Below are 12049 nucleotides of genomic sequence, written 5' to 3'. Positions count from 1 at the left end.
TGGAAATCGCTCTACTTGAAAAGAGCGAGGAGAGAGGTCAAGAAGAAGGTGAAGATGGAACTGACAATCAAATTATCGTCCCAAGTTTTATCAATAAGAATCAAGTGGGAAAATAACAACCATGTTCTTCTTACCATCTGACACTAACGCACAATAAAGGTCAAAGTTCATTGATTTTGAGAAAAAGGAAAAGCTGTACTTGAAAAGAGCAAGGAAAGAAAAGGAAAAAGGGGAACAAGGAATTAGAAAGCCAAGTTCACCAGCCCAAATCGTTATCAATGAAAAACACAAGTGAATTCAAAAGAGATGTATTCTGTTTTGACATGTCGATGTTGGTAAAATAAAGAAAGTTCTCGAGTTTGCAGAGTCCTTGTAAATCAAAATCAAATGAGTGATAAATATATGTTCTTCTATGCCTCACATGTATGTCTAATTGGACATGTTAACTTTGGTGTATACAATTAGGTCAAAGTTCATAACATTTGAGAAGAGGAAAGTTCGAAGAGAGAGAAGAAGAAAAACCAAATTACTTGCAAAGAGATTGGAAATCCAACCAATGTTTGTTTGAGATTTCACAGTGGGTTATCAGCCTCAAGAAATAAAAAGCAAATAACTCCAAAGTGGGTGAAGAAATAAAAAATTGTTTTTGAAACTAAATTGCAACTATATATTAGCGCCAATGAACCTTTCTGCGACATATGGGAAAAAGTTGAATAGAATTCATGGGTGTGTTTGGTTTTTATGATCTGTTTTCTTGTACAAAACAATTTCTACTTTTAGAACAAAGTGCATGGATGAACGACATCTTGGATGAGCAACATTAAGAATAAGAATTGGACTGGACAGGGTATGGCAGCTGCATCAAGCTCAGCAGCAGATCGAGATGGAGCGTAGATCTGTCATGAAAAGGATAATGAAGATCATGATGCATTCAGTTTCCTTTTTGTATTCATTTTTGTTGTCACATACAATTTTCAGCAGAAGCAAACAATTTGAAAAATGTTAACAAAAAATCTACTACTGGATTAGTTCTGGACAAAAAAATAATCCTGATGGATTACTACAAAGAAATCTTTGGTTTACCCACGTTGCCAGGTTATTCAGTCTACCTGTAAATCCAAGTAATAATAACTTTAATGCTCATTTAAAAGGGAGTGCACATATATCGGTTGCTAATTTTATACTGGTAGTCCATTGGTGGTTTTTGGAAGGATTTTCAAATTGCCATTATTTTAAAAATGCTTTTAAAACATCTTTTGAATAAAAATAAAAACAGTTGAACACAAAATATAAAATAAAAAATACTTAAATTTGATTTGAACACATGTCTTTTCCCTTTTTAATGAAAAACAAATGAAAACTTGCATAACAAATTTTCAAATGTTTAAAATCCTACTAAAATTTAGAGTACATCTTTACAAATACAGCTATCCTAGCCACATGCATTAGTTAATATTACAATAGTTACATGTAGTTGGAATCAGCAGATGGAATGAAATGCTTGCTGTCTGGTATGAGAAGCTGAGTGCAGTGAGTTCATCTTCATTCCACTCTATTGATAATAGTTCTCTTGTTGCTGAATGTGATTCCATTCCTTGACACCAGTGTTTGCAATCAGTCGTTTTGAAGTGTCTCCAGTGGTTATTGACAACAGTTAGTTGATGTTGAATGTGATTCCTTGAAATCAACAAACTGTATTCAATCATTTTGAAGGGTCTCCAGTGGTTATTGATAACAGGTTAGTTGATGTTGAATGTGATTCCATTCCTTGGCATCATCAAACTATATTCAATCATTTTGAAGGCTCTCCAGTGGTTATTGATAACAGGTTAGTTGATGTTGATGAATGTGATTCCATTCCTTGAAATCATCAAACTGTATTAAATCATTTTGATGGGTCTCCAGTGGTTATTGACAACAGTCAAGTTGATGTTGAATGTGATTCCATTCCTTGAAATCATCAAACTGTATTCAATCATTTTGAAGCAGTGGTTATCGATAACAGGTTAGTTGATGTTGTTGAATGTGATTCCATTCCTTGAAATCAATAAACTGTATTCAATCATTTTGAATGGTCTTTAGTGGTTATCGATAACAGGTTAGTTAATGTTGTTGAAAGTGATTCCATTCCTTGAAATCAATCAACTGTATTCAATCATTTTGAAGGGTCTCCAGTGGTTATCGATAACAGGTTAGTTGATGTTGTTGAATGTGATTCCATTCCTTGAAATCAATCAACTGTACTCAATCATTTTGAAGGGTCTCCAGTGGTTATTGATTACAGGTTAGTTGATGTTGAATGTGATTCCATTCCTTGAAATCATCAAACTGTATTCAATCATTTTGAAGGGTCTCCAGTGGTTATTGATAACAGGTTAGTTGACGTTGAATGTGATTCCATTCCTTGGCATCATCAAACTGTATTCAATAACAGGCTAGTTGATGTTCAATTTGATTCCATTCCTTTAAATCAGAGTGTCTGCATTGGGAGCAGGATTGATGAACAGGTCGTAAGGATCTTGATGTCATCAATACACTATTAGCAATGGATACATTAATCCTCCATTGGTTTCAAGCGTCTTGTAATGACTGGGTCCTGGGTGTCAGTATGTCCTCAATACTGTAACACTCTATGTTGGAAGTCTTCTCTGGGTTTGTCAATCTCTTCCTTTAGTTAAACCGAACAATTCTTCCTCAGAACCTCACTTGTTCTGAAGGCAATGTTCGCTTTCTCATTTGAATGCATATCTCTTGGGGTAGTTGAAGCAGACAGTGGTAACTTTGTTCTAGGTCTTCATGTCTCTGAATATCTCATTTGAAGGATGGTCCATTATACATCATTCCAAAAGCTAAATGTTTTCTCTGCTCAGTTCTTATTGTTGTTACCGCAAACGACCCGTAACCCCGGGTAGGGCCCAACCAGGTGGAACCACCGAGGGAAAGTGGACCTGTAACATTGCGTGGGCAGGAGTGTCAATCCTGAAGTAGCTCCTGCTACCCGCTACCCTTACAAAGTCCCTAAAGCAGCATGTGACCAGGATAGCACTAAAATAATGGTTTAAGAATCAGCTGTGGGTTTCACTGTTCATTCACACAAATTATCTTTTTCATCTCAGTTGATTGTTGGAACTACAGAGTAGGTGATTAAATTTAAGTGTTTACAATAATTTGTTTTTCTCCTTTGTAGTTCTAACAACTGAAAAGATGCTAAGAATGTTAACCCCACAGCTGCTCATAAACAAATTATTTGAAAAAATTAAATTAATTTTTTTTTACATTGACTGCTGTTATCAAGAGAACTCATATGGTTTTACTAATGTATGATACTTTGTTTAACTTGCAAGATTTGTTCTTGCCCCATAAAAAAATTGTTTTTGTTTTACTTTTAAATTTGATTCATAATTATTACTATTTAGCATTTCATGGCATGTACTGTAAGGTGGAAACTTCTTCAAAATACCATTTCATATTATTTTGTTCACATACATGGATTGAACTAGTACCTGACCTCCCCCGCCCTACCCCGCCCCACCATAGGACAAATTTGACATTGTGTGCAATAAGTCTTCTTAAAAGTCTTCACTGAAACTACTCTTTCAACCTTCATTTTCCAAGAAACTTTTAATGTTCTTTATGGATCTTTAAGAAACAATCTTTCACAGATCCACTCTAATGATACCAGGAACAGACAAAAGCCAGTTCTGACAGAGTTATTAATTTATTATTTTAGTTGGAGAGAAGTGATCATGGCAATGGTAAATATGACTTTGTGCTCAAGGCATCCTTTCATGTCGATTACAGCAGTCAGGATTTGAACTCACTACTCTTACGGCCATCGCCATAAGAATCCAAGTCCAGTCCGAACCATTTTCAATAATGATCTCCTTTTTGATGTTTTCTAATTGCAGTCATAAGTCGGACTCACTAATCTCACGACCACCGTCGCAAGAATCTAAGTCCAGTTATTGACAGCTCTTAATATCTTACTTTAGTCAACTCACTCTTACTGGGTTTTGTTTCTGTTCCCTTATGATTTTAACTATTTCACATGATTCAAAGGAGCACTCTGACCTTTAAGAAAGTTGCCTCAAAATAAAAGTCCATTTTATACCATGCCATTTGTTGAGTGATGGTACATGACTATTTACAATCAATGAGTCACAACCCTGTTAAAGAAATAATATACTCTGTTCATGATTGATATATACTGCAAATACACATCAGGTACATTGAAGATTCTTAAGCTGCTTATTGCACATCTACAAACGTTTCAGCTCATGACAATTTATGGTTTCTATATCTCTTGAAAAAACTTCTCAATAGTAAAACTCATTTCATAACTGCAGTAAAAAATGGTCCTTTGAACCAAACCACAGCTGATCAAACTCAACACTGAATCGTTTGTAGAGTAGTCGGAAACTAAAACGTTATTTTTTCAATCGTTGTACATTTTCCCCCATACACAATACTGAACATGCCATGAAGAAGCATTAAACGGAAAACATACACTTTTGGTTAATATATGTTAAATTGTTATAGAACATGACTGAGATCAAGGTTGATGTATTTCACAATCATCAATAAAGTTCACCATTCTACTTATCCTAAACATTGAAGTTGACTCCAACTCCAACTTTTAGAATAATTTATTTGATTGCAGTGATCTGATGTTTATTTGAACATGTCTATGACCACTAGGTCAATAAAGAAGCACTGACAGAAGCATTGTGTAATGATTGATACTACTATAAAATATCAAAATTGTAATAGAACATGATTGATGCATTTGATGCATTTAGCAATCATGGAGAATGTTCACCATTCTGTTTATCCTAAACATTGAAGTTGACTCCAACTCCAACTTTTAGAATAATTCACTTGATTGCATTAAAACATGTCTATTTTACCATAAAGAAGCACTGACATGAAGATGTGTTATACTTAATATTGCAACCTATGGTGGTCTCACTTCAACAACTTTAATTTAATTAACCTTTCAAGACTTAAGTTAACCAAAAGTGTAGTTTTCTTTTAGCAAATATTAAGAAGGTCATCTTATTTGTGTTTTATTTGCACAGTTTGATGAACAAGTTGTGAAGAAATAAATACAGGAATATTTCCCAGAGGAGATGAAGAAAATACAGCCTGAGCAACACAGTAAACTAATGATCTATGTCATTATTTTATACTGTACATGGGAAATGAAGAGGAATAATATAACACAAAGCTCATCTATTAATTTCAATTTACTACATTAATTGGTTCGGCTTCGTCCGAAGACAATACTATTTCATTTTAGTCTAAATTGATTCTATTTTGTATGGACATTCAGGAATATTCATCGTTCATTTATTCAAATTTTAAGTTTTTTGGTAAACTTATTCATCTCAAATAAAAGAGTGAATGTTTTTAGTGTTTTTTCCTTAACTTTTCAATTTGCAGTCTGGTTTCAGACTTATTATTCTCACGATCCTCACCACAAGAATTCAAGTCCAATCTGACTTCTGAGTTTGGTTCAAACATAATGTACATACCTAGAGAACAGGCTTTTGTCCCATCCACCCGACCCCACCCCAAAAACTTAACAAAATTAAAGGGATGGTAAATCTTTGGATTGTGCTTACTCCAATCCTCTAATTTTTGTAAAAATAAATCCTACACGTAAACAGGTAAGCCAAATGAGTGTTTTTACATACTTTTTGTACATATTTTTTAATTCCAGTTCCTTTTTCTTGCCAAAAAGTGAAAAGGACCAGTGAAACATTTTTCAGTTTTTCAAACAGCATTTCATTCCATAATATTTGGACGATGTTTTTCTCTTTGATGATCTCCTAAACATTACCAAGCCTTTAATTATCTCACAATGAATTCAAAATCAATACAGGAACACAGCTAGACTGAATAACCACGGATTGATCAGGGCCCAATTTCATAAAGCCTGTAAGTACAAAAACAATTGCTTAACATGTAATTGCTTGCTTGTTAACAACAGAATTACCAACCAATTTTTCATTTGTTGCACATTGCTTGCTACTGGTATTCAGCTGTTGTTTGCTTATCCTGAAAATCATGTGGAAATTTGGTTGGTAATCCTGTTTTTATCAAGGAAGAAATTTCATGCTAAGCAATGTTTTTGTGCTTACAGGCTTTATGAAATTGGGCCCAGACAACAAGATGTTTACACAATGAGAGTGTACATGTGAGAAATAATTATGAAGAAACAAATCCGTCTGCCGAATAATTGTTTTTGTCACTGATGGGGATAGAACAGAGGCAACTCTGCAGCAAATTGTAATATAAGTCTTAGTCTAAGAGCAAGATCTAAATCTTGTCCAAAATCCATGAAAGAAACTCAAAGTCAAACTGACACTACTTAGAAACTCCAGACAACTCAGTTTGAATCGTGGAATCAATTGTTTAATAAAAAAAGGGAAATAAGATCTGGGGTTTGCACATATTTTTGCAAACATCTTGTAATTTTGTAGATAATTTTTTAAGATGAAGAAAGTTTTATGTACGCTAGAGTACCACTTTTAATATATATTATTTACAGGCATAGTTTTGAATTAATTGTCTTATGTTTGTTTTTTGCTGTAAACCTTTTTTTGGCGACAAAAAGCCACAAATCACAAACAACTATAGTTATGTCAACTCTAAGTATGGGTGGTTATGAGGTGGAAATTATACATGATGTTGGAATGTGTTGCTAATTTTTAGACAATGAATCATAATTTAGTTAAGCAGAGAATTTCAGTTGGTGTTGTGAGTTAAATGAAGAGCAGTGCCTGAACATTCTACCACATTTATAAGGAAGAAAGTATTGAAACAAAGGAGCTGTTGGTGGTTGAATGAAGAGTAGTGCCTCAACATTCTAACTGAGTTATAAGGAAGAAAGTATAGAAACAAAGGAGCTGTTTGAGGTTGAATGAAGAGTAGTGCCTCAACATTCTATCAGATTTATAAGAAAGAAAGTATAGAAACAAAGGAGCTGTTTGAGGTTGTTTGAAGAGTAGTGCCTCAACATTCTATCAGATTTTTACGAAGGAAAGCTAGAAACAAAGGAGCTGTTGTAGGTTGAAGGTAAGAGTTTTAACCAAAGCACTGTCATTGCCATGGTAACAACTGGAATCAACCATCCATGAGTGGAAAGTAATCAGTATTTTGGCAATTAGTGTTGAAATTGCGTGCACACTAGTGCTGGGCGAATAGTGAAATTTTGTTATTCGGATACCGCTGGCCAACAATCCGAAATTAACCGGATATTTGAATAGTTTTTTCGCCGCTAGAGGGCGCTATAAAAAAAAATATTTAAAAAAATATTTTTTTTTTTCGCTAGAGGGCGCTGTTCGTTTGTGAATGAGATCTTCTGGGCGGATTGATATTAGTTTTAGACAGTGTCACTCGGTTCATTCATAAAAATGACCGGATCTAATTGCTTTTTCTTTTGATCGTGGATGACTCTACGTGAAGGAAAACTTTTGTAATCTTTGAACAAATTACGTCAGAAATGTCATTGTTTTAACTCTTCACGGAGGTGAGCATAGTTAAATACTTAATTTATGCTGTATTATGCTGTCTTAATAGAAGTTTCATTAGGATTCAGACAAAACATTCATGTCAGTTGTCGCCCGACGTCCGCGGATATTCGGATATTAAAGAATATCCGGTTACTTGGTTGTAATTACAAAACTATCCGGTTTATAAATAGCTATTCGCGCCCTATGCGGATATCTGGTTAAGAAAAAAAAGGCATTCGTGGTTACGGATAGGAAAACCTATTCGCCATTAACCGGATATTCGAATAATTCGCCCAGGCATAGTGCACACCAAAAAAGACAAAATGCAAACTGGTAAATCTAGTGCTAATTAGAACCATTACAGGTTTGGTTCCTCAACTTGCTTGACATCAATCAATTTCTTAAAGAATGTTCAATACTTTTTATAGTACTTTGGATGGCTTCGCCACCTCGTAAAAATACTGATGTTCCCACTTGACAAATTCATTCTGACAAAGTTCCACAGATGAGATTAATCCAACTGAAGGTTCTAACAGAAGGTGTTAATGTGAAATAATTGTATCGAATAGGGAGGAGAGTGCCAAAACCTAATAACCATTATGAGCTTCATTTAGTTTATGTCCTTGTCATTTAGTTTATAACATTGCTCATTTAATGTTTGACATAATTTGGACCAAGAAGACCAAGTTGTAATTGTACTTCTTGTGAAGTAGAATCAATGAATGAGAGAAAACCAAGACCTAATAACAGATAAAAATGAGCTTCATTTAGTTTATCATAGTTCATGACCTTGCTCATAAATGTTTGACATTTGGACCACGAAGACCATGGTGTAATTATACTTCTTGTAAGGTAGAATAAATAGATGAAAGACAGAGACTGCCACGACCAAATAGCCAATAAGACTTCTATAAGAGCTCCATTTGTCAGTCTACAATGTACGTATGTCTCATGACATATTAATGTTTGTACCAAAGAAGACCATGGTGTAATTATACTTCTTGTAAGGTAGATCAAATAGATGAAAGACAGAGACTGCAAAGACAAAATAACCAATAAGACTATAAGACTGTCAGTCTACAATGTATATCTCATGACATATTAATGTTTGGACCAAAGAAGACCATGGTGTAACTATACTTCTTGCAAGGTAGAATATAAATCGATTAAAGAGAGCTAGAGCCAATGAGCTTCATTTTCCAGTGTACATGTCTCATGACCTTGCTCATAAATGTTTGACATGTTTTGACCAAGACCAAGGCATAATTATACTTCTTGTAAAGTAGAACAGTTAGATGAAAAAGAGGATGCCAAGACCTACTATTAACCAATGAGCTTCTTTTTCCACTGTATGTCTCATGACCTTGCTCATAAATGTTTGACAAATTTGGACCAAGAAGTCAGAGGTGTCATACTTCTTGTTAAGTAGAATTAACAAATGAACGAGAAAAAATGATAATTAGACCTTATAGCAGAGCTGCTGACACTTGCAATTGGAAACTAATTAGAATTACATTCAACATAACAGGGAACACATTTCATAATAAGGGGGACTTCATAATGAGGGGGACTTGTAATGAGGGGGACAAAGTTAATTTTGACGATGAGTTTCATTTGTCAGTCTAAGACTGGAGAAAGACATGGCGTATAAATGTAGGAAAATACTGTTGTTGATCAGTATAATTCACTTAAATTATGTTCGGAACATAAACTGTGAGAACAAAATGTGAACCCATCCTTAATTCAAGTAGTACCTCAAGATACTAATCAAGTTACCTACTAATGTTATTAGAATGCTACATGTACATAAAAGTTCTGTTCTTGTGATGAACTGTGATTGTTGGGGTGAAACAAATTAATTTGCATTACCAACCTCAACTTGGGTCACCTACACTGTGATAATGGAAGTTTGTTATTCTTTTTACAAGCATAACAACAGTTGATGTGGTTAATGTTACTCTTGAACTGAACCAAGTAAAACTCCATCAAAACATATTATTTAAACATGATTATTTCCTCTATCAGACTACATCTTAAACTCACCCCTTACTGAGATGGCAGAAAGCTGGCTGTAAGGTATAAACAGGTTATTGGACAACAATTGTACAAACATTATAATATGGAGCAAATCTTCTTCCCTCCATTCAAAGAGTGGACACAACATCACTACATCGCACTGTTTGCTTATCTTTTGTAACCTAACTGTTACACTTATATTTTGGGAAGAAAATTGCTCTCAGGTCCTCTGATTCTAATATAAAAAAAATGCAACCTCGACAAAGTTTCTTGGTTTCAGAGCAAGTCTTGTCAGTGTTAAACCTGTCTATGTAGTTTACTATGGATGGAATAACTTGTATTTTACTCGCTGGCAAAGATCTTTGGAAACTTGACAGCTCTCAATAATTTCATCAAACACCAACGCAGGCTTGTATCTTTGCTTTTGAAAGGACAAGGGCACCAAGGCATTTTCTCCTTGGTAAAGGGCACTCTATGCTGAAATTGTTCATTTCTACTGTAGCATTTCAAGGGCACCAAGGCAATGACCAGGGGGCAAGGAGGCAATTGATGTTGCCTCAGTGAAGTATCGGGCCTGCCAACGTTCATAAACCTGAGCTTGAATTTTTTATTGGAAAAGGAGATTTTTCATTTGAAAATCCTGTTGACATTAACGAATGACATTCCTTCATGGTTAAAGATCGGTTCATTTGGTATTTTATGGATAGTGTTTCCATTGGTACGTCCATCAGAGGTACTGTTTTAAAACCACAAATGCACATTAGATTCTTAACTCACCTGTTAAGATTCATGTTGAAGATTGATGTCATATTAGGAGAGTCTTTGGTGACATTTACACAGTACGACTTTCATCTGGATGAAAGCTCAGGTAACACTTGGTGATGTCTCAGATCCAACAGGACAATTAGAATGGTGAGGCCAGTGTGACATCCATGTGTGGTGAAGTTGCCATCTCACACTCTCTGATATAGGCTCGTCGAGATCACTGCAAGCGAATGAAATGGATAATGATTAAAGACACCGGACACTATTGGTAATTGTCAAAGACCAGTTTTCTCACTTGGTGTATCTCAACATAATTATGCACAAAATAACAAACCTGTGAAAATTTGAACTCAATTGGCATGGTTGTCGAAGTTATGAGATAATAAAGGAAGACAAAAAAAAACTTGTCACCAAAGTTTTGTACTTTCAGATGCTTGACTTCGAGACCTCAAATTCTAATTCTGAGGTCTCGAAATCAAATTTGTGGAAACTTACTTCTTTCTCGAAAACTATGTTACTTCAGAGGGCTAGGGAGTCGTTTCCCCCAATGTTTTATACTATCAACCTCTCCCAATTACTTGACACCAAGTAAGGTTTTATGGTAATAATTATTTTGAGTAATTACCAAAAGTGTCCATACACTGCCTTTAAGAAATAAATGAGATCTTCCGAGGAAGCTAATCTAATGGGAGAAATTGTGACTGGATTTTGAAGTAATCAAAAACATTTTATGTGACAAGCTAGACTCATCAGTAGTCCTTGATAAGGTTTATCGCGATTAGCAAAATATCAAGAGAGGGCGCTGTTGAACCCACACAATAGTATAGGCGTTGCGTGCGCGAGTCGTAGAAACTGCATAGAAACCGCCCCATATTCCTTCCCACAATGCATTGCGTTTCTGAATCGCGATAAACCTTATTGAATGACAAAGAAATCAACAATATTTAAAAGGGGAGTACAGCACCCCAATTGGTGACTTGGTACGTATTCAACTGAGTCTACTTTAGCCCCACTTGTGTAGCCTTGGCCACACATGCAAGTGGGGCCAACACCGCCAAGTCTACTTTGGCACTATCCATCGAAATCGAATCCCCCAAGAACTTTCCAAGTTGTGTAGCTCCTCCCTCCCCATATAATTAATATAAACCAAAGAAAAAGATCAACACTGACGGAAACCTTTAGGCCTAAAGCATGCTAAGCCCGACCATTGTTCATAATTACTATAGGCTTCCGTTTATTATATTGTTTATAAAATGAGTACGGGGCTAGGTGTTTACCACGTAAGGCTACATGTATGCCGCATGTGCCATTTATCCACACAAAAAAGCAAAGCCTCCAGGGGAAGGTGCAACAAATGTTGAAATTATTTGGCTTTTGAAGCCAACTTACCGGGAAAACTGAGCTTAGGTTTGGGTAGGACACTAGGTTTAATTTCCACGGGTTTCCAGGTCGTATGGGTCAGATTAATGTGACTTTTGTGTCAAAATATTTCCTCCTTACCTTTTGGTTGAACTGCAAAATCGCCATTTTGTATCCCGAAAGGGCGTGTTTTGTGACGACACATCTGAGCTGTCAGTCATTTCTGCTATTTGCATATCTTGACACAAAATAATACCGTCTGCATGTAGATTTATTGAAAATGATCTCATTTCCCGTTATCCTTATAATTTTAAAAGGTGTCGCCTTGATGAATATTGGAAATTCACAGTAGTTTTCATATGTGTAGTTTTAAAGTTTGACAAATTTTCATA

Source organism: Asterias amurensis, chromosome 14, assembly GCF_032118995.1.
Source record: "Asterias amurensis chromosome 14, ASM3211899v1".
NCBI lineage: Eukaryota > Metazoa > Echinodermata > Asteroidea > Forcipulatida > Asteriidae > Asterias > Asterias amurensis.
The sequence above is the reverse complement of the archived record's forward strand: the minus strand, read 5'-3'. Positions refer to the sequence as shown.